Consider the following 20,419-nt stretch of genomic DNA (forward strand, 5'->3'; position numbering starts at 1 on the left):
ATTGAGTTCACGATGGCCAAAATTGAGGTGGAAAGCTATTAAAGTTCCAGAAATCCTGGCAGTACATGTTCCTTTCAGATGTTCTTTTCTACCCTCTTACTTGGTGTTTTCTGTCACATTTTCAGTATTTCTGATGTGGGTCTATTGAGAGGTAATTTCTCAGCACGGCACAACAAAATTATTGTTTTAATTAAATCCCCCATATATAGAACCATTTAGTTGCAAAAAAACCCCTCCACCTATTGTTACATGAAGTCCAGTGTTTGTGACTGTAAGGAGAAGATAAAGTACTTGATATTTTTTTCTCACTGTTTGGTTTGTATCAGTCAAAACAAATTTTAGGGGTGTGGTGGATCTTACCTACAGCTGTCTCACCAGGAAGGGTGTTCTGATGGTTCTCAATCTCCCTACATCATCATGAAGCAAAAAGCCACTCCACCTAAGACGACAAGCGAGTATGAGGGAGACAACTTATACATTTCCTTTGATGTTCTGTAAAACCTGACAGATAGGAAACCTGTGGATTTGAAGAGATGGGGGCGATGGTTTGTTCTGAGCTTTCAAAAGTAATATTAACTTTGTTAATTGGCTGTATAAAATCAGTATTCTGTTCTGAATTGTATTTCCATATGTAATGGATATACATATAATAAAAATGGTAGAATGACTATGGCTCAGGTGAGGGATGGGACACGACCAACACAAACAGGAAGGCCACACTAAACACCTGTAATCTCACTTTCCTAAAAACTAGAAGCTGGCCCACACAGTGAACTTTCCCTTCAGAGGCTTTCCCTTTGCCTCTTTCACTTTAATGTTATCTCTGTACAATACTCTACTCTGTGTCAGTCTCCAGTAATGTGACTGCAGCTAATTCAGTCAAACAAAAATTTATGTGGTGCAACTGAGGCTACAAAATGGTTCAGATCCAGTTTTTATATAGATGCAGTGGCTCCAGGATGCCTGCAAAGGGGCTGCTAAGTTAGAGTAAAAGCTGGTGAGTCTATCCTGCTGCCTGGCACTGGTGCCTATTGCAAGCCCCACTGTCACCCAGTAGACATGAGTGTCCTCTAGAGTACTCTGGGTGTGTGTATGTGAGAGATGGCTCATGGGCGGCCAGTTTACAGCCAGTTTAGCCTGAGCCGGGACTCGCAGTTTCTTTTCAAATGTGCCATGCCTATAGACACCTTTATTTTAGATTTACTGGGAGGATGGGAATTGCTTTTACCAGCCTCCTTGTCCTTTGTGTGACCGTTGCTCTGCCGAGATGCCTGTTAAGGATCAGGTATCTGCAAGCCTGTATTTTTTCTGCACAGGCCCTGCGTCGGGCTGACAATTTTTTTTTTTTCCCTTGACATTGGCTTGGAAGCCAGCTGTTTGTATTTATTTATTTATTAATCTACGAACGTCCTTCTCCTATCCGTCGCCTAGCTCCCCTCAGCGCGGTGTTAGCTGCGAGCCGCCCAGGATGCCGCGCAGGAGAAGTTTGTTTCCTCCCTGCGCACCTCTTCCTCAAGAATCCTCCTCTGTCAGGCAATTAATTTAGAACGACGGTAAAAGCTCGTAATACTCGGTCGGGACGGCAGGAATCGCTTGAGGAAATGCCATTACGGGGTGGGTTTTTCTCTCTTTGCGGTGCTGCCGGGATGTTGTTATTCCCGGCCCCCCCCAGCCGGTCCCTCTCCCGGTGAACCGCGGGCGGCCGGGCTGTAGGGGGTGCAAGAGCTCCACCGAAGCCGCGGGCCCGTCTTGTCCCCTCAGGGCAGTCCCTGCCTGGAACCGGCCTCCACCGGCACCGGGAGCCCGGCGACCCCCCGAACTCGCATCGGGACGGTGTAAGGCGCGGTCCTAAACCCGAAGCTGTAAGTGAGACCTCAAAAGGGAGCCAGCTTGTGTCCACCCCCGGGGCTCTGTCCGTGCCGCCCCCTCCCCCTCACCCCAGGAGCACGGCGGGCCACAGCGGCAGGGGCGCTTCTGTGGGTTGCCGGAAAGGAGTATTGGTGCCGGAAAGGAATGCCAAACTAGTTTCTTCCCCAAGGAAATGTAGTCAAGGGACAAATGCGGTGTTTTGACTATATAGGGAAATATATATATATATATATACACACACATATAAATAAGAAAGCACTGTTGATGAGGATTTTGTTTGGAATTATAATTCCGGCTAGTATTGTATTTAACCCTATGAATGATGTCTCTCTCTCTCTTTTTTTTTCTTTTTTTTTTTTTTTTTTAATTGTGTATGTTACCATTACTATTCGCTTATTTTTAAGCAACAATGCATTTCACTTTTGAACTCCAGTGCTGCCGTCTGCCACTTAAGAGACCGCTCAGCTTAAGTGATTGTCACTCAAATTAGTCCTGCTGTTCTGTGATATATAAGTCGCCTTCTGTACTGCCTGGATTAGTCAGTTCAATGGCAGTGACAAACACGCATTTTTTGTTGTTAGAGAGGGGATTCTCACATGGGAAAACACATGTACATCCAGTCGGGACACATGCATTTCCCACCAGAGAGAGAGGGGGAGAGTTTTAGCAAACGTATTTATTGCTTATTCTTGCATGCATGTTCCGTGCGTTGGGTGTCACAGCTTGACAACAGGAAATAAGGTATTGAAGAAGTGTTTGGGCACGTAAAGATGTGACTCTCGAAGGATTAACAGAGCTCTGCAGTTAAAAGTATGAACTGATTATTTATAGCTGTGAATTTTGTAACACTGAAATGGGGTTAAGCCTGAAAATAGCAGGTACAAAAGGGAAGATCCAAATCTGTGCAGCCTGAGTTGGCAACGTTTAAAGGGAACTAAAGCCAACGGAAGCTGTGTGAGGCACTTGAAAAAATCATTTTGTTCCCACAGAAGTGCAAAAGCATCAGGGGAGAAAATTAATTCAGTACTTGTATTTCATGATATGATATCAAATATTTAGGGAGAAGGTTAAGAAACATTATATAAGGAAGACTTCACCAATTACACATATTTAAGAAAACTGATACTCTGATGATGGAATATTATAGTAATTTTCTTAAATATTTTTAGTCTAAAAAGATTGCACTGGGCTAACTTTAATATTTGCTACGCTATAAAGTGTAATTTTTTCTCTGAAGTGATTTTCATAATGTGTATCAATCCACTCTACTTTGGTAGGAAAAAAAATCCAAACCCAATCAATTTCTCCTCGCTGTTATTAGTAGCTTTATTCCAGAAAAAAAATATGAATTCAGAAAATATGCCAGAAATTAATTTTCTGTAGGTAGACAAAGTTGGAAGAGCATCTCTGCAAATCTGTACTGCCTTCAGCTGTTCCAAGACTCCTGTTGAAAAATTAATTCCAAAGAATAGCGCAGTTTTTGCTATCAGAACAAGGGAGCTCTTGCCGTAACATTAAAAGAGGCCTCAGAAACTTTTGCATTAAATGTTCTGTTATCTTTCTCACAGAAAATGGAATTGCACCAACCTGATCCAACCAAAGCTGAAGTGAATAGGCCAAATAAATTTCCCCCTGTATTTTTTCTTATTTTTCTTTTTCAGAAACTTCCTGTGTTCTCTTCTTATAAATAATTTGAAAAAACCCATACATTTTAATCTAGCATGCTTTCATACACTAGAAGACAAATTTTAAATGTGTTTTCTGTGGTCATCTGTATAAAAAAACCAGATATCAAATCAGTCAAATTAAAAAAAAAAAGCACTACATACTCTTTTTGGGTTTTCAAAACTAGGCAAAACCACTGGAATTTCAAATTTATTTTTTTTTCTCTTGATTATGAATCAGTTACAGAAAATATTTTCCATTCCTATGTAAATAAAAAAAAATTGATCCATTTATAGACGTGAGGATAAGGCAAAGCATTAAAAGAAGAATGGAGTTTTCAGGTTTGTCTGTTTAAATCAACAGGACTGCTGCTGTATGAATTAGGGCTTTTGCATGTACATGTTACCTGTGACAGTTATGTGGGAAGTTATATATATATGTATATATATCCACATTAGAATATATAGCTATAGTCTCGGTCTGATCAAGATTCTGTTTCTTTATTGGTTTTGTGTGGGAGAAATGCTGCTTTCAAATGCATGGGTTTTATTACATCCCAGAATTTTATCTGTAGTTATTTTTTTCCTGGAAGTTAGAATTGATCTCCATGTGCATAATTTCATTTGTAATTTTTCTCAGAAGCTGCCATGAAGTACACTCTAATCTTATTTATTAGAAGCAGTTGCCTCATGATGAAACTAGTTTTTGACAAGGCGACACGGGCTGTTCTATAGGAACTACTCATGTTAATGACATTGGTTTCAGAGAATAAAATAATGTGGAATGAATCATGAAGTTATTAATGATTTACTACATGAAAACATACCAAAATAGATTTTTTTGAAACTTGCAGCTTTTTTTCTGTTTCTTTAACTGTGCATTGAGCTTGTGAGCAGAGAGCATTAGGAGGACTTTTCATCCTGATTAAAGATTGACGTGCATAACTCAACGTGCACCGAAATGAAAATATGCCCCTTAGAGCGATGGCACTCGACCTTTAACAGTTGAAGAGCCATTTAAAATCACAAAAAGGCACACAAGTCAAAAATACAAAAATGCATGTGACAATTTTATTAAAAATTATGAATGAATGTATTCATCAAAAACAGTTAAGCAAATCCAAAGGCACTCTGCAATTTGTGTCTTAGGGCAAAATAATTGATTGGGTAGATTGTATGTTTTTACAAGAAGGAAAAGAGGAACTTTATATACGTAAATGGAAGGAAATGGTGAAAGATATCATCCAACAGGTTTGCAGAATAGCTGAAAAGAAACAGAACTGAGCCAGCATGTCATATGATTTCTCACTCAGACCCATGATAAAAGCTCTGTATAGGCCTCTGAAGAATGAATTCCATAGGTTGAGTACCACTGCCATTAAATACTGTAGGTGCTGAGGTTGTTTTCTCTTTACTGTTTCTTTTGAAGTTATTCACTGTGTGAATATTAAGTAACATTTTTAGTGCTGTGATGATAGATTCTGCTTTTTGCAGAGTATTTTGCAGCTAGGACAGCCTTTGCGTTGTTGAATGCAGATTTGGCTGTAGGGAAAGGCAAAACTCCCTTCTCTGATTATATTCAGTTATCTAACCTGAAAATCACTGCTGCATATTCTGCATTGGTTCCATACAATAAATTCCCATTCGATTTCCAGAGAAAATGTACGCAAAGGCTGAGTCAAGAATTGCAATAGCAATCCACAGTGGGAAAGAAATTCTTCCTATGTGTGCTGCTGCTGCTGCAGGCTGCTAAACCAGGATGTCAGTTCTGAAGCACAGAGCCAAAATTCAGCCTTGTGATACCTTTTTTCAGGCTTTTTGAACTCAGTGAGGCTATGGAGGGTAAGAAATTTGGTTTTTACTTATTATGAAGCTGTTTAATGCGAGATGTATGGCAAAGAAATACCAGCTATGAAATGTAAATGCTGAAAAATGGCATGACTCTGTTTAACTCCATGTTACTTTACAATGCTGTGGACAAAAATTGGAGCTGACATTTCTCTTTGATCTGGTTTACCCATCTCGCTCTGCTGCTATCAGCAGTGTGTGACAGCAGCAGACATTAGCTAGGAAAGAGGGAATAGGGAAGAAAGAAATGTAATCCTCCCCATGGCCTTCATGGGAGAATAGTGAATTAGAGCCAGACGCTACACTTTTAGGTGGACTTAAAAAAACAATGGCCTTCTCCCAGCGACTGTATGTGCGTGCAAGGATATTAGGGAATACAGTCAAATGGCCTCGTTTATTTGAAAAATTAGTAAATAACGGCAAAAAGACAGAAGACAAAATTGAAAAAGTAGAATACACCTGAACCCGTGCTGAAAATGTGATGTTTGGTTTCATTCTGCTTAGATTATGTAAAACAAATCAGGACCTGCATCTTACCCATGAAAATATCTTCCTTCCTTCTGAGTTTTGCCATATTTTTGGTCTTTGTAGCAGAGAAGGGGAACCTTTGTCAGAGGAACGGAGCAACTTCCCTCTAAGTAGACACTATTCCTTTCAGCTTCAAGAGGAGGTAGCTAAAATGGAATATGGTAGGTATTGATAAAATTGTGAATGATTTGGAGAAGGCTGAGAAGGAAGCAGCTTTCAGTATTTCAGTACAATGTTTTCAGGGCACCCAAAGAAGTTATTAGAAAGCAGATTTAAACCACATACACAAAAAAAGGATGTTACAGACTCTCTAACCAGAGAATATAAAAAAGGGTGAATACACTCAAGGAGTATTAGTCCATTTATGCTAGAAACTGTCCAACCTTTCTTAATTTCTGCTGTGTTCCCACTGCTGCTCTTGGTTGGAGACTATTAATTACCAACTGGCTGATCAATATAGTGGTTCTGATGCTCCTTTTGTGATTTCAGCATTTTCAATATGGGTTACTCAAAATTGCTTTAATTTCTAAGACCTGAATCTATCATGCATTCCTGTGAGGGTCTGCTTGTGTTAATACTTCAAAACAGGGAATACAAACCACTATTTTATATTTATATTATATATTTAATTTTAAAAATATTTAATTAGCATGGCCATACTGCTGCTTCTCCACTGATCACCTCACAGCTTTATGATGCTTTCTAATGCAGAACATTGTACCACAAATACTGTAATTTGTTTATCTAATTCTGCTCTATTTTTTCTGCTATCCCCCATTTTCATTTTCCTTACATTTTAAGAGCATTCCAGAATATTAGAAGAATTAAACCAGTGCTCGCCATTTTAAATTGCTATTTCTTTTCTCTATTATGCCATAATTTCTAAAGTGTTAGACTGGTTTACTAGAGTTAAGTCTTCTGTTTGGTTGATTGGTGAATCAAGAAGGAAAAAGAGACAGCAAGCTTCTTCCCCTTGTGATGGTTGTAGCTGTAGCTTCCAGTGACCTTTTTAACAGAGGACATGGATAAGATTGAGATACTCAATACCATTTTCCCTTCACTCCTTTAGTGGTAAAATTAGCCTTTAGGAATCCCAGGTCCCCAAGGCCATTGGGAAGACTCTGGAGAAAGAAAACCTTACCCTTTGTGAGAGATCAACACTGAGTAAACTGGACATAAAGGAATTTATGGGACCCAATAGGAGACATCCACAAATGCTGAGAGAGCTGTCTGATGTCATCATGAGGCCACTCTTGATTATTTTTGAAAGGCTGTAATCACTGGAGTAGTTTCCTGACAATGGAAAGAAAGCAAATATCATCCTAATCCTGCCATTATGTGGGATCTTGAGAGGTTGCTGAAGTGGGCCAATGAGAATCTCCAGAGCTGAGTGAAGGAAAATGCCAAGCCTTGGCCCTGGGGAGGAAGCTCTAGGCACTCACATGAACAAGGGTTGACTGCCTGGAAAGCAGCTCTGCAGAAAAGACTGCAGGGCTCCTGGTGGACACCAAGTGCAATGTGAGCCAGCAAAGTGCCCTTGTGACAAGGGCAGCCAGCAGTAGTTGGCTTCACCAGCAGGTCGAGGGTGGTGATTCTTCTCCTCAGCCACGCTGAGTGCACATCTGGAGTTGTGTGTCTAAGTCTGAGATGCCCAGTGCAAGGGAAACTTGGATGTGCAGCAGCAGGGCCAGTGAAGGGTCGCAAAAATGCCAGAGGGATTATAGCTTCTGACATAGGAGAGGCTGAGAGAGCTGGGATCGCTTAGGCTAGAGAAGGGGAGGCTCAGGAGCAAATCTTACCAATGTGTGATAGCAGTGAAGAAAGTGGAGCCAGACTCTTCTCAGTGGTATCTATGGAAAGGTTGAGAAGTGATAGGCACAAAATGAAACAGTAAATTCTATATAAATGTAAGAAGAAAAGAAAAAGTTACTGTAAGGGTGATTGTTCACTTGACCAGATTGCCTAGAGAGGTTCTGGAGTCTCTATCCTTAGAGATATTAAAAAAATGAAGCTGGTCAGTATACTTTTTTAGTTGAGCCTGCTTAGAGCAGTGGTGGTGAACTAGATGATCTTCAATGGAGTGCTATATGGGCAAATGCAGAGTGTAATGTGTGCTACTCAGAAGAGTATTGCACATGGTAGTGATGACTAGGAGCCACAATAGGACATCTACAATAACTAGGTTTCTGCTTGATGCTGTGCTGTGCTATATGGACATGTCATATTTTGGCAGTGCTCCTCCCTGATTTTTGTAACGCAGACATGGGTTACGCAGAGTTCAAAAGTCCAAAAATGTCAGTGGGAGATCGTTGTTGAGTGAGCAGTGCCTAGAAAAGATTCCAGGTCTGGACTCCAGACTTTGATCTGGAAGTACGTACAGAACTGCAGTTGAAAAAATCTGGTGGGGATTACCAGAGAGTTTAACAGTGCTGGGGCTAGGTGATAAGTCTTGATGCAGGAGTGAAAAGGGTGCATTTCATGGGGGGTGGGAGGCAGGGCAGTGACACACAAAATCACATGTCAAGGAGCACAATATAGCTGCAGCATAGGGAGTTGCATCCTGAGAAGTAACCGATCCTGGCAGCAAAGTGTTTGAATGGCAAAATTGAGGCAAAAAAAAAAGAGTATGCTCCTTGAATATATTAACATGGAAGTAGTGAACAAATATGTAAGTTTATCCATGGACTCAATTTTAATATCCACATCTTAAGGAGTGCCCAAAAATTGGAGAGAAGACGCACAACGATTATTTGAAGCCCAGGAGGATGCATTTTACTGCAAGAAACTTAAATATCATTCTGCTTATTGTATTAAGAATGTCAGAGGTGATTTGATCTCACTGTAAAAGTAATGTCAGGAGAGATAGTGTGGGATACTAAAGGCTCTTTAATCTAGTAGAGAGAGGCATAATTAGAACCAATGGCTGGAGGCTGAGGCAAGGCAGAGTCATCTGAGAAATCAAGTACACAATTTCACAGTAGGTCTGAGAAGCCTTTGAAACAGATTACTGGGGTAAAGTGGTGGCTTTTCCTTCTCATGTTGACTTCAGCTCAGGACTTGATGTCTTTTTGGAAGATGTGTTTCTCCAAGCTATTGTGCTGCATACAGTGAAAACAAGATGAAAGGCAGGCTTCTTATTAGTCAGGAGGTTAGTTTTGTCGGACTGATAATGGATTCCCTACTGGGCAATGAAGCTCTCTGTCCTATTACTGACTGTGTAATATTCTTTAAGATAGCTGGATGGTACAGCAAAACATTTGCTTTTGGCCTTAAAATCTATGGTTTACATTGGAGGAATGAAAGAACTTTTCACTATGTATTTCTAACCTTAACTGTTCCTGCCCTGCTCTGCCCAAACAGCTGTAAGGCAACATCGCAGCCATCAGCTCTAAGGCCTGATCTGGTTGTCTTCAAACATCAAGGGTTGTGAGTGCTAAATGTATTCTAAATATTGTATAAACTGAGTTTAGAAGTGCAGAACTCGAGGAGCAGTTTCAAGGCGCTTCAGAATAGTGTATAATGCTTACATAAAGATGATAGAACTATTATGCTCTCTCTAAAAATGAATCCATTTTAATGCAAGCCGTCAACAGGTTAATATTTTATAGCCTAAATACTGGCAGAGAATCCGTGCATTCTTCTCTACTTACATTTTCATGAGCTCAGTAAACTGAAACAATAATCTTAATAGTAATAAAAAACAAGACTAAATTACAAGTTGCAGAGGCTATTGTCAATTTTACAAATCCAACAATAGCCTGCAGGGTTCCAGGTTTGTTTCTGGCTGCTCAGGAAGCTTGTGTGATTTGCTCACACATTTTTTTCTTATACCCCAGAGCTGTGCATCTGCTGGAGTCAGGGATCTAATATTCTCTTTGAACTTCCTTAGCACCCTAGTGCATGCTGTGATCTATAATTAGTGCACGCACACACACACACACACACACACACTAGCTATATTAACTCCTAAATGTCAGAAGTTTCACTGTGTCCAGCACCTGGTTTAGGTGCTGCACAAGAAGAATACAACTCTTGCTGTAACCATGAGATTGAAAGTCTGTAGTTATGACTTGTGTTCTTAGGGGGATACAAAAATAGAAAAAACAACTTTCTGTTTTTCAGGTGTGATACTATGATGCAGTTTTCCAGATATGAAATACCTAGATCAAGGAGGCAGTCATAAATTGCATAGAAACCTAAACTGTTTCAGGTTCAATTAGTGATAAAAGATGTGACTACAACTTCCTTGTGAGAGGAGGAGGAGGGCCAGACGCTGATCTATTCTCTGTGGTGACCAGTGACAGGACCCGAGGGAATGGCCTGAAGTTGTGTCAGGGGAGATTTGGGTTGGATATTAGAAAATGTTCTTCGCCCAGAGGATGGTTGGGTGCTGGAACAGGCTCCCCAGGGAAGTGGTCACAGCACCAAGCCTGACAGAGTTCAAGAAGTGTTTGAATTATACTCCCAGGCACATGGTGTGATTCTTGAGAATGGTCCTGTGCAGGGCCAGGAGTTGGACTGGGTGATCCTTGTGAGTCCCTTCCAACTGGGCATATTCTGTGATTCTGTAATATCCCTGGAAGACCAAGATGCTTTCTTTTTCTGTCCATAGCATATCATGGCTAGGAAATGACAATATGTGTCACTTCTGGAGAGAGATCTTTGGGAGAAGGTCAGAAGCCAGAAGTAGTTTGGGTTTTTTTCTGTTGTTAAAAAAAACACAAAAACCAAAATAACAAACAAAGAAAAACACACTCAAACAAACAAAAATCGGAAAACGAAAAACACCAAACAAACAATTCCTCACCCCTTCTCCCTCCCTGCCAAATAACCATAAAACCACTTGGGATAAGTGGGATAAGAGTGCAGGTAAATCTGACAAGTTGTGCCATTTGTGAGCATTCTCAATGACTCCTACCTACCTATCTAAACCAACTGGGTAAAAGTCACCAAGTTCCATGCCATTATTTGCATTTGCATGGGAAACTGAAGTCTCAGAAGGCTGCCAGGTGCTCCACTGTGAGCACTTAATAGGTTTCTTGGGGAAGAGCAACACTTGTTGAGTAATTGTTTGCAATTAGGAGTGCTCTCGTTTCTGCTAATGACGGTGATTCACACAAACCTGCATTTGTTTTGCAGTAATGAGGAAGACATTAAACACCGTATCCTTGAGATATCCAGTCAGTTTCAATGGCAATAAATAAAATGAAGATAAATAGTAATGGGAGGAGGGGAGCAGATGTGTGGAGGGGCACTGATCAAATGTTTGTCATGGAGTGTAGGCAGAAATGTAGAGGGATGTATGGATTTGTAGATTTTAACTTCCTAGTTAGTGCAACTAAAGAATAATTATGTTCAGTCATATTTAGCAGCATAGTTATAGATCTGTATTCCGTTATTGTTGGGGACATCCCAACAGCTATGTTTGAAGCTTTTTTTCAGAGGCTGAGGAAGGATCTCTATTACAGATCTTTGAGATGATAAACTATAGTAATGAGAGAATCAAGATCCCAGGTTAGCAGAAGACTATATTCTCAACGAGGAATTCACTGTTAAAATTACATTAGTATCTTAAATGTCTGAAATAATCGCAGGGCCAGGTATTTATATTCCTGACACTGCTTTTAGTTTTGCAATATGCTATTGAAGTGTGCCAGGCTGTCACTAAAGTACAGTATATATGCGTGTGAAAATTACAATATTTTGCACCAGTTTGCTGTTCTGTCAACTTTTTGAAAGTTTTGGAAAAAGTCTTGGAAACTTCCTGATGCAGCAGGCACACAGTATTACTTCCCAGATTATTAGATACCCTTCAGTCAAGCGGCGTTTGTTATTACTTTTATCCATTCTTCTCTGATACAATTAGTAGAACTTTGCATACATATGAGCAAAAGGAGAAACAGAAGGTAACTCCAAAAGTTCAGGCCTCTCTGGTTAGCAGATGGCTCAAAGGTTAGTGAGACTTGTGTTGGAGTGTAGGGTGTGTAGTCAGCGTGTGTGCTTAGTTTTCCTGGGTGAACAAGAGTGGTTGCACTAAGCACACTGTTACTATATTGTTCCAAGAACTAAGTCTTACAGAATTGCAATTTGATTTAAAGCCTGCTCCGTGGCTGAATGTCCAGGTGTCACAGCAAGATCAGAGGATGCCAGTGGATTTCCGGAACATACATTAAGTCTTTCACTTCCCTGCTCCATCCCACCTCCTGGAGTCCAGACTGTATCTGGCTGTCCTGCAGGTCTAGCAGATAAGAACCTGAGAGTGATGTATTTGTTGGTTTTCCTCTCAACTGAGATGTAATCTAACTCATGTTAAACACATTTTAAGGATGTGGTGAAATGCAGTCAATGCATGCTGTTATCACAGGATTCTTAACCTTACTTACCAGCTGCAACTTCTATACAATTAATAGATTAATCTATTTTCATTATATATGTCCAAGTTAAGGTTCTGTCCTCTGAAATTAGCTGCAGCAAATATTTAGAACAAAGATATGATCATTCATTATTATTTATTTATTTCTGCTTATATAGTACTGCTGGAAGGTCCTAGATATGACCAAAGCTGGTTTCTCTGTAGATTGCAGTTAAAACTGTGTTCTAATCTGCAATCCTAAACAGAAGGAAAAATAAATAGGGTTTAAAAATTGTGTTAAAAAAAGGTTTTATCGTGTTATAAGTGGTGCCCTGGTGTCAACTGGGCCTGGTCATATTTTGATTTCCTATGGTAGTAGTTAAATGTGACTGTCACGTGCTTAAAAGCACGTGTGGGTATGAGAGACCAAAGTACTTCTTTGAGCATCTAAGATTCAGAAACATTCATATTCAATACTCTTAATAATGATGTCACTTCTGCTCCTTTCTGGAAATAGAAAGGGAGAAAGAAATTCTTGCCATGTTCTCCTTTCAGTAACAGGGAGAAAAATCTGGATAAAAACAAAAATCCTTTGAAATTAGAAGCTGTTATTAAAGCTGCAGAACATGGGTTAGATTGATGTTGTGAAAGCACCAATTAAGTAGCACCCATGATAAATTATCAGCAGTGTAATATACTAATTGAAGCAGAACAGTTTTTTAGTCTAGTTTTTCTGCTGTTGTGCAGGCAATGCAAATAAAGGGTCAGAATGCACAAATAAGATATGTTAATCTGGAGTCCTGTAAATCACATTGTAACCTAGAAGAAATGTGTAGCAAGTCTTACTCTTTTTAGAATCATTAAGCAAAGAAGTACACTCTTTTACTTGCATATGCTTAAGATACAAAGTGATCAAAACTATAAGATGAAGATTCCTTTAGGAAGGCTAGCAGTTTGGCCAGTGTGTGACTTAATCTTGGGTAGAAGAGAATGTCTCATGGGGTTCACACTGGGTGCAGCATGGAGTGAAGCTGTACATGCAGCTTCTGTATGGCCTTCATAAAGAAACTGAGATGTGAGTAGATAAATAAATAAAACTGTCAGAAAGTTAGTAGGTTGTTTGTTTGTTTTGGGGGGTTTGGTGTTGATTTGTGGGTTTGGTGGTGGTTTGTTTTTTTAGAGAAAATTATCTTCGGTAAGAAAGCTGCCTAACAGCAAAGAAAGCAGTACAGTTTTTGTCTTGTGCTGTTCAAACTAAGTGCAGGAATGCAGGGAACTTTAAACTCAGTGCCTGAAGATTATTTCTATTCCACTGCTCCATGGCAATTCTGACTGATTTAGGCGAGTTTTGAGGAACACTTGCAGCATGAGTATGTAGTCCTGCCTACCACATCATCTTCCACTTGTATCTGAAATGTGGATTAAGAGTAGGTGATTTGAGTACTTACAGATGCTGGAATGAACGTGAAGCAGTAAATAATCCCTCCAACCTCTACTCTGAAAAAAGGCAAATAAGTATATTGCAATAGGTATTAACATGTCCTTTCTCTCCCTCTCTGGCATGCAGGTTATTTCAGTTTTCTTAGAAAAGCAAATGTCAAGCTATTTTCAATCAGAAAATATATGTGCATTATCTTTGCACATATATCTCTACTTATGTTTGTTCAACAGTCCTTTACAAAGTGCATGATGTGGATACATTTAAGTTTTCAACTCCTTGCTCAGTTAAAGCATATCATATAGCCTAAACTAGATCAGTCAAAGGGACCAAAGGAGTTTCCAGCTTTATTTGATTCAGAGAACTGGCTGAAAATTCCCTTTACAAGTACAGTACACTGGGCCTTCAGCTATAGTGAACCGCTGGAAAGCGATAGTTTATCATTCACAGCAGTGAAAAAGGAGGTCATACAAGGATCACCTCTCCAATGACATAAACATGAGACTTTTCTCACAAGCTGTCAAACTTCAATTGTTGGTGAGATCTGTTGTGTCAGTGTTTCATAATAATTGCTTCTAAGTCTTGTTAAGGGTCTAAAACAAATTACCTGAGTGACATGCTTTTGGCACCAGTGAAGGAACAGCGAGGGGAATACATATTGCATAACAGACTTGCCTATCAAGATTTTCTTTGAGTTTATTGCAGCAATTTTACTATTACTTTCCACTATTTGAAATACTATAATAAAAGTTGCAAGTTGTCTCATGCTCACAAGGAAACATTTGTTCCCTGGATAATAGTCTAGCTGGCCAACATAAACTCATTCATAACAATAGACTTCTTTTTAAGAAGGGGTATTTTAAACAAGCTGAAAAAAGTTAATCCTCTCAGTTATGAAGGCTTTTCTTCAGATTTAAAAAGTATATTGACTGTCTTTGCACTGTAAGTCAGTTACTATTTCTTTTACAGCATATACAATAAATGTATGGCAGATTATATATATTAATGAAAATCACCAACACGCCATCCTAGCCTACAGAAATAAACTTGTTTGCAAAAATATATAAAATTTAACACAATTTTATATATGAATGTTATATATATTGATATATAGGAAATTATATGTATTTCCTTGTTAATAGTTGTAGAGAAAAGTGAAACAACTGTCTGCTTGCAAAATGCTGATCCTGTTTGATTATGCATACTGAGATTTATATGAGAGTGTGAAAAGGGGTTCTAGGCGTGGGTTTTTGTTGGTTTTGTTTTGGGTTTTTTTCATTGACCAAACATACAAATAAAAATCCCACTAAAAGAAGAATGGGTCAGCCCATCTCCTTTTTGCTCTCATAAGCATATTTCATACAGAAGTTCAAATAGGTAATCACTGTACCTTGCAAAACTTAGAATGTCAGAGTGAGTCAATTTAAGTGTAAAATAACTCAGAGGCAGACAGGAGGGACAAATACTTGATTATTTACTTTTGACTACCACTTCTCTAGGCTTTTATTTAAAAAAAAAAGCAGCCAAACCCCCTCTCTGTTTTCAGGGCCTGGTCTATTTTTCAGGCACTAACTGCTTTTTGGATTTGATAAACAGGACACATCAACTAACAATTTAAACTCCAAAGCCATAGTAATAGGTATGCGGCTTTTTCCCAGAGGCTTGAAGTTAAAATGCTACAAGCGCTGCAGAATGGCAGCTAAACACATGTCCCTTGGGCTCTGCAAGGCTTCATTCTGCACAATGATGGAAATGTGAAAAACAAGTTGAATGCAGATTTGGCTGTTTCCACCACGCTGTGAAAGCCTAGAGGATTTTGTCGTTTATGTCGGGGGATCAAGCTTTCATTGCTCAGTTTAAAGCAAAAAGTTACTGCGCTAAACTTCACTTTCTACTTTGTCCAGGGCCAAAGAAATAGACCTTTTAATTAGGAGCTTGCAGATATGATGCTATCCTTAAAGTGGACATATTACTTTACCTAACAAAAATTGCCTTTGTTTGTACAGCTTTTTTTTGTGTGTGGCAGTTTTTTATTGCACTATCGTGCTGCTCTTTATTCAGATTGTTGGTGACTGATCATTTAAACAGCACCCCAATACATGGATTTGATGCAATCTTTCAGTTATTCTTATATAGAAGTGTCCTTCACTGTTACTTGTTCTTTTCAGTTTCAGAGGACTAACGAGTTACTATCCTGGCCCTGCACCTCCACCCCAGCACAGCCAGGGCCTGGAATGTGGTGGACATGCTCTCTGACCTGCTGGGATGGTTTCCCTCTAGGCCTTCCTGGAGACCAGCTTGTAACCAGGAAGGAACTAGGAAGGTGATCACGGAAGTATTCCATGCTATTCCTTTACGTAACTTGAGGTATAAATAAAGCCAGCAGGAGGGACCTCGCGCTCTTCCTTCCCGGCGAGGTTCGAGAGCGGTGGGTCCCTGTCTCGGTCTGGCTTATCTGGAGCTGAGGCCTACAGTGACTGCTGTTATCTGCCACGCGTGAGGGGAGAGCGCTGGGCCGTGTCCAGCCATCCTGCTTGTTCAAAGGGAAGTGGTGAGATTTTGCTAATTTACCTTCAGTTGGCTGGTTGACTTGTTTGGTCTTTGTCCCTTTTTGTCCTTTTCCCTTCTCCCTCCCCCTCTTCCCTTTTTGGGGAGCTGTTTGAGATTTCTGGAGTTGTGGTGTATAGTATTCTCATTGTATATATCTGTCTCATATGTAAAATATATATGTATTTTTGCTATAGCTTTGGCTGCTTAAGTCGTTTTTTTTTTCTCTTCCCTCTCTGGGAAGCAGGTCCTTATTGTCGAGTTTCGGGGACTTGGCGGGAATCCAGCTCGAAACTTGCACACCTGCACAGCTCAAGCTCTTCTGAATATGCTGAGATCAGTAAGGGTTTTCTGAATGTTGCTTAGTTAGAAAGATGGGGTCTTGGAGAGAAGTAGTAGTTGACATGCAGTAGGAATTAATTTTTGCTAACAGCTGTTATTTTAAGGATTTGTGTAGTCATATAGTTGATGGTTAGCAAGGGCGTAATTCCCTTAGAACTGCATTTGCTGGGTGCCAGTAAGAATACAGGACTAAGGACTGCTGTCCTGGCTGAGGTTTGCACTTGCAGCTTGCTTCTGCCTTTGTAGCCTACTGTAAACAGCATAAAAGCTGTAGTGTGTAGTGACTGATTAGTATTCTAAAATAGTTTAAGAGCCCTCTGATGGGCCTCCTTAACATGAATTGTGTAAGTCACGAGTACCAGCGCCAAAGGAGACATAAATTAAGCCATGTATGTTAGTATGTAGTTGGCAACTACAGTTATATGGACCTTTCTCTGGTAATATATTTGTAATATATTGAATCAGCAGCAAAGATGCAACAATAGCCTTTTCCAGTAAGCAAAGAACTCAATTTCATTATGTGTTTGTGCTGAACAGGAACAAATGTAGACCGCAGTGTGGTCTCCATTCCAATTTGTGGTCTGAGTATTATTGCAAAATAATGCTGATAATCCGTTATGGTGGGTATATGTTTGTGAAATTTCACAGTTCCTTCCACAGTCCTTGATATCAGACCATCATTCTGCAAGAATAAAGTCATTCCACTTCATTTCTAAAATAAGACAAGCCTTCACCTCTTGCTGAGAAAATACTGTCCTACAAAACTATGTACCATTTATCACATATGGCTCATCAACCCAAACCAAGCACTTTTCTTAACTGCCCACAAACTGACAGTGAGAAATATTGTTCTGTCATTTTTGTTCTCCACATATATACTAGAAACAACCCTATTTCAGATCCATTGTTCAGTTATGGTCTGGACAGCCCAAACTACTCTTCCCACCCTCCAAATATATAGTGGCTGTAAAACCACACAACAGCTCCCTGATTTACCTCCTGATATTGGCTAAATACCACACTATGAAACTTCATGTTACGTGAACAGTTTAATGCCTAATTACTGTACCTGTGTGTGCAAAATTAGAGTCTCAGACTAGAAAATTTGGCTCTAAGTTGTTTGAGAGCTTGTTTCAAAGAATGTGGATTTTTCATTATTATATTGTAATTATTATAAGTAAATCTTGAATTTTACTTCAACCTCTATCAAGGTCTAAAAAATATTTAGAATCTTTAAGTTAGTTTTGTCCGTGTGGTGACATATATCTTTGTTTGAGAGTACAGATGAAAGTATTTTGCAGTTATTTAGAAACTAATCTCTGTAAATCTGTTAAATAATAAAAAGAGTAAAATATTTTATCATAAACTTTTGTGATACAGGAGGTAATCTTTGAATTTCAAACTTATTTTTATGGCTAAGTAGAAGACATATTTTCTGTGAAAAGTCCATTTGAACCTTTCTGTAAAGATGATTTGCCAGTGAGGGCCAGTGAATTTGCCTAACCTTGGGTTGGGCAGGAGGAATGACCATTACCTTTCTCATCCCTCCTCTTCTGAGTAAATTTTCGAGTACGTGTATCTGTGTTATTCATAGACTTCATCAGTCTGGTCCCATTCTTCCATCAGGGAGCCATAATGAAGAATAGCTATTTGGCACAAAATGCTTATGTTGTCATGTTATTGTCCTATTATTTATTGCCTAGCATTGTGTCGGGATTAAAGATAAACGGTCCCTCCTATGATTGCTGAGATTTTGGGATTAGTTCTTATTCCAGAGCAAGCAAGCTGACTGGACAAGTGGGCTGATCACATATTTGTGACATTTCTACGAGTGTATTTGCTTCTGAATCTTGGACCTGAAATTAGTGTATATTTGCCCTATGTTTGTGAGGAATAACCTTTCCTACAATAATCTGAAGGAATGCTCAGGTCGCTGAATATCAATTAAGTCCTATTGACTTCAGTGACACAGAATATGACCGTACACCTTCTGTGATTTATACAGTGCTGTAAGCTAAAATATCTTTTGCAGAATGACGATCACTGCACTTTTCTGACAGCTAATTATGTGACTCTCCCAATTTGGAGGTACTAAACAAGATTTCTGTTATAAACAATGTCATAAATCTAGAATAATTCAAGTTTTATTGTAATGCATTACATGGAAGTTTAGATCATCTGCTGAGGTTCCTTTGCATCTTTCCTTCTCTCCACACTAGTGAAGTAGTACTGGGTGGATCTAGGCCTACCATGAAATGCTGTTTCTGCTTTCAGAAATTCCAGGTTCTATCAATAAAATCCTGGGAAATAAAGAAATTAATTGAGTCTGTAACTTTGTCAAACCATTTGAGTTCAGGTGGTACCCTGATATATAAAAGTGATTTAACATTATTTTGAATATTATGGTTGGTTTTTTTTTTAATTGAGGAGTACAGATTAATAAATTATGCCAGTGTCAGAGATTTTGTTTTTGCTTGTTTCAATCCACTGTGAAATTGTGTGGACAGTTAGTATTACTCATGGTTTTTTTACAACAAAATGCAAAATTTTTGAAATTTGCTTTAGCTGCAGTTTAATCTCATGCTGTGACCACGGAAAACTTGTAGGGCATGTTGTTCATACAAGCACACAGATCAGCGATGATGGACCGGAGTGTTTACCAGATCAACCAATCAGACATTTAGTAAATTTATAAGTTAAATGAAGTCAGACACTGCAACTACAAGGCAATTTCCTTTTCTGAATTGAGATCAATATTTACTAGCTTTCTACAATGTTGCCTATGCTTGCTTGATCAGCATCTGCTTCTGAAGACCATTGATTGTCCAGAAGGCCTTTTCAAAGGCAGATAATGCTCTTTTCAAATACACTTTGTATTGATCAGCAAAAAGAAAGTTTTTTGATGGTGCAGAGTGCAAAAGCCATTTATAAAGATTAAGGACAGTGATATGTCACTGTGGGTCACGGTGAGGTTGAATTAATATGGGCTAATGCATGTTCTACTTTTGAAGACAATAGACAAAAGTATTCGAGGATTTAAGTGATAGTATGCTTCCACTTGCAAAATACCTGCTATGCTATCTCCTGGGACTGAAACCTTTCTCCTTCAAAAATGAATTGCTTGTTCCTACTCTTCAGTCTCTTCCCACACAACTATTCATATTCTATGCCCTATGACAAATTAATATATTAACTTGATGGACTTGGTGGAATTTGATCAAACGAAAAAAAAAATCTTTGCTTTTAGGTGTTTTAAACCAATATGAAATAAAGAGGGATGAATGCGGCCAGAATTTTAAAAATAAATAGTCTAGGATAATACCTTGGGTTTTCACAAAAAAAACCCCAAGGTTAATCCAAAACTGAATTTCAGAGACTTTAACAAGCTTTACCTTTGATTCTTCTCCCTGCTATGTCATGTTGGAAGAACATAGTACATCTGAATTTTGTCCTAGAAATCTAAGTGTGTTCTAAAAGCAGTCGTATCTTCCTGAAAGAAAAAAAGATGATGGGATATTCACAGAGTTATTGGTGTATGAGCTGGCACTATGAGTTTAATACAGGAAGTGAGGTTTCTCCAAGGATGTCATAGACCAGTTATATTCTAAAATAAACAAAATGGAAAGAGCATGTATGGTCTCTGGTATCTACATCCCTCCAACAATAGCAAGTGCAGCATATTTATGAAATAAGCATTTGGTTTCCTAGCTGGAGTTCTCTGCAAATGCCAAGGTTGATCACTGGAATATGGCACATATCTTCCATTAAAGTAAACAGCAGTGGCATATATAGTCAAGGACAAAATTCTAATCTGAGTCTTTTAGCAACATC

This window comes from Lepidothrix coronata, unplaced genomic scaffold (assembly GCF_001604755.1).
Source record: "Lepidothrix coronata isolate B3197 unplaced genomic scaffold, Lepidothrix_coronata-1.0 Scaffold40, whole genome shotgun sequence".
Classification (NCBI taxonomy): Eukaryota; Metazoa; Chordata; class Aves; order Passeriformes; family Pipridae; genus Lepidothrix; species Lepidothrix coronata.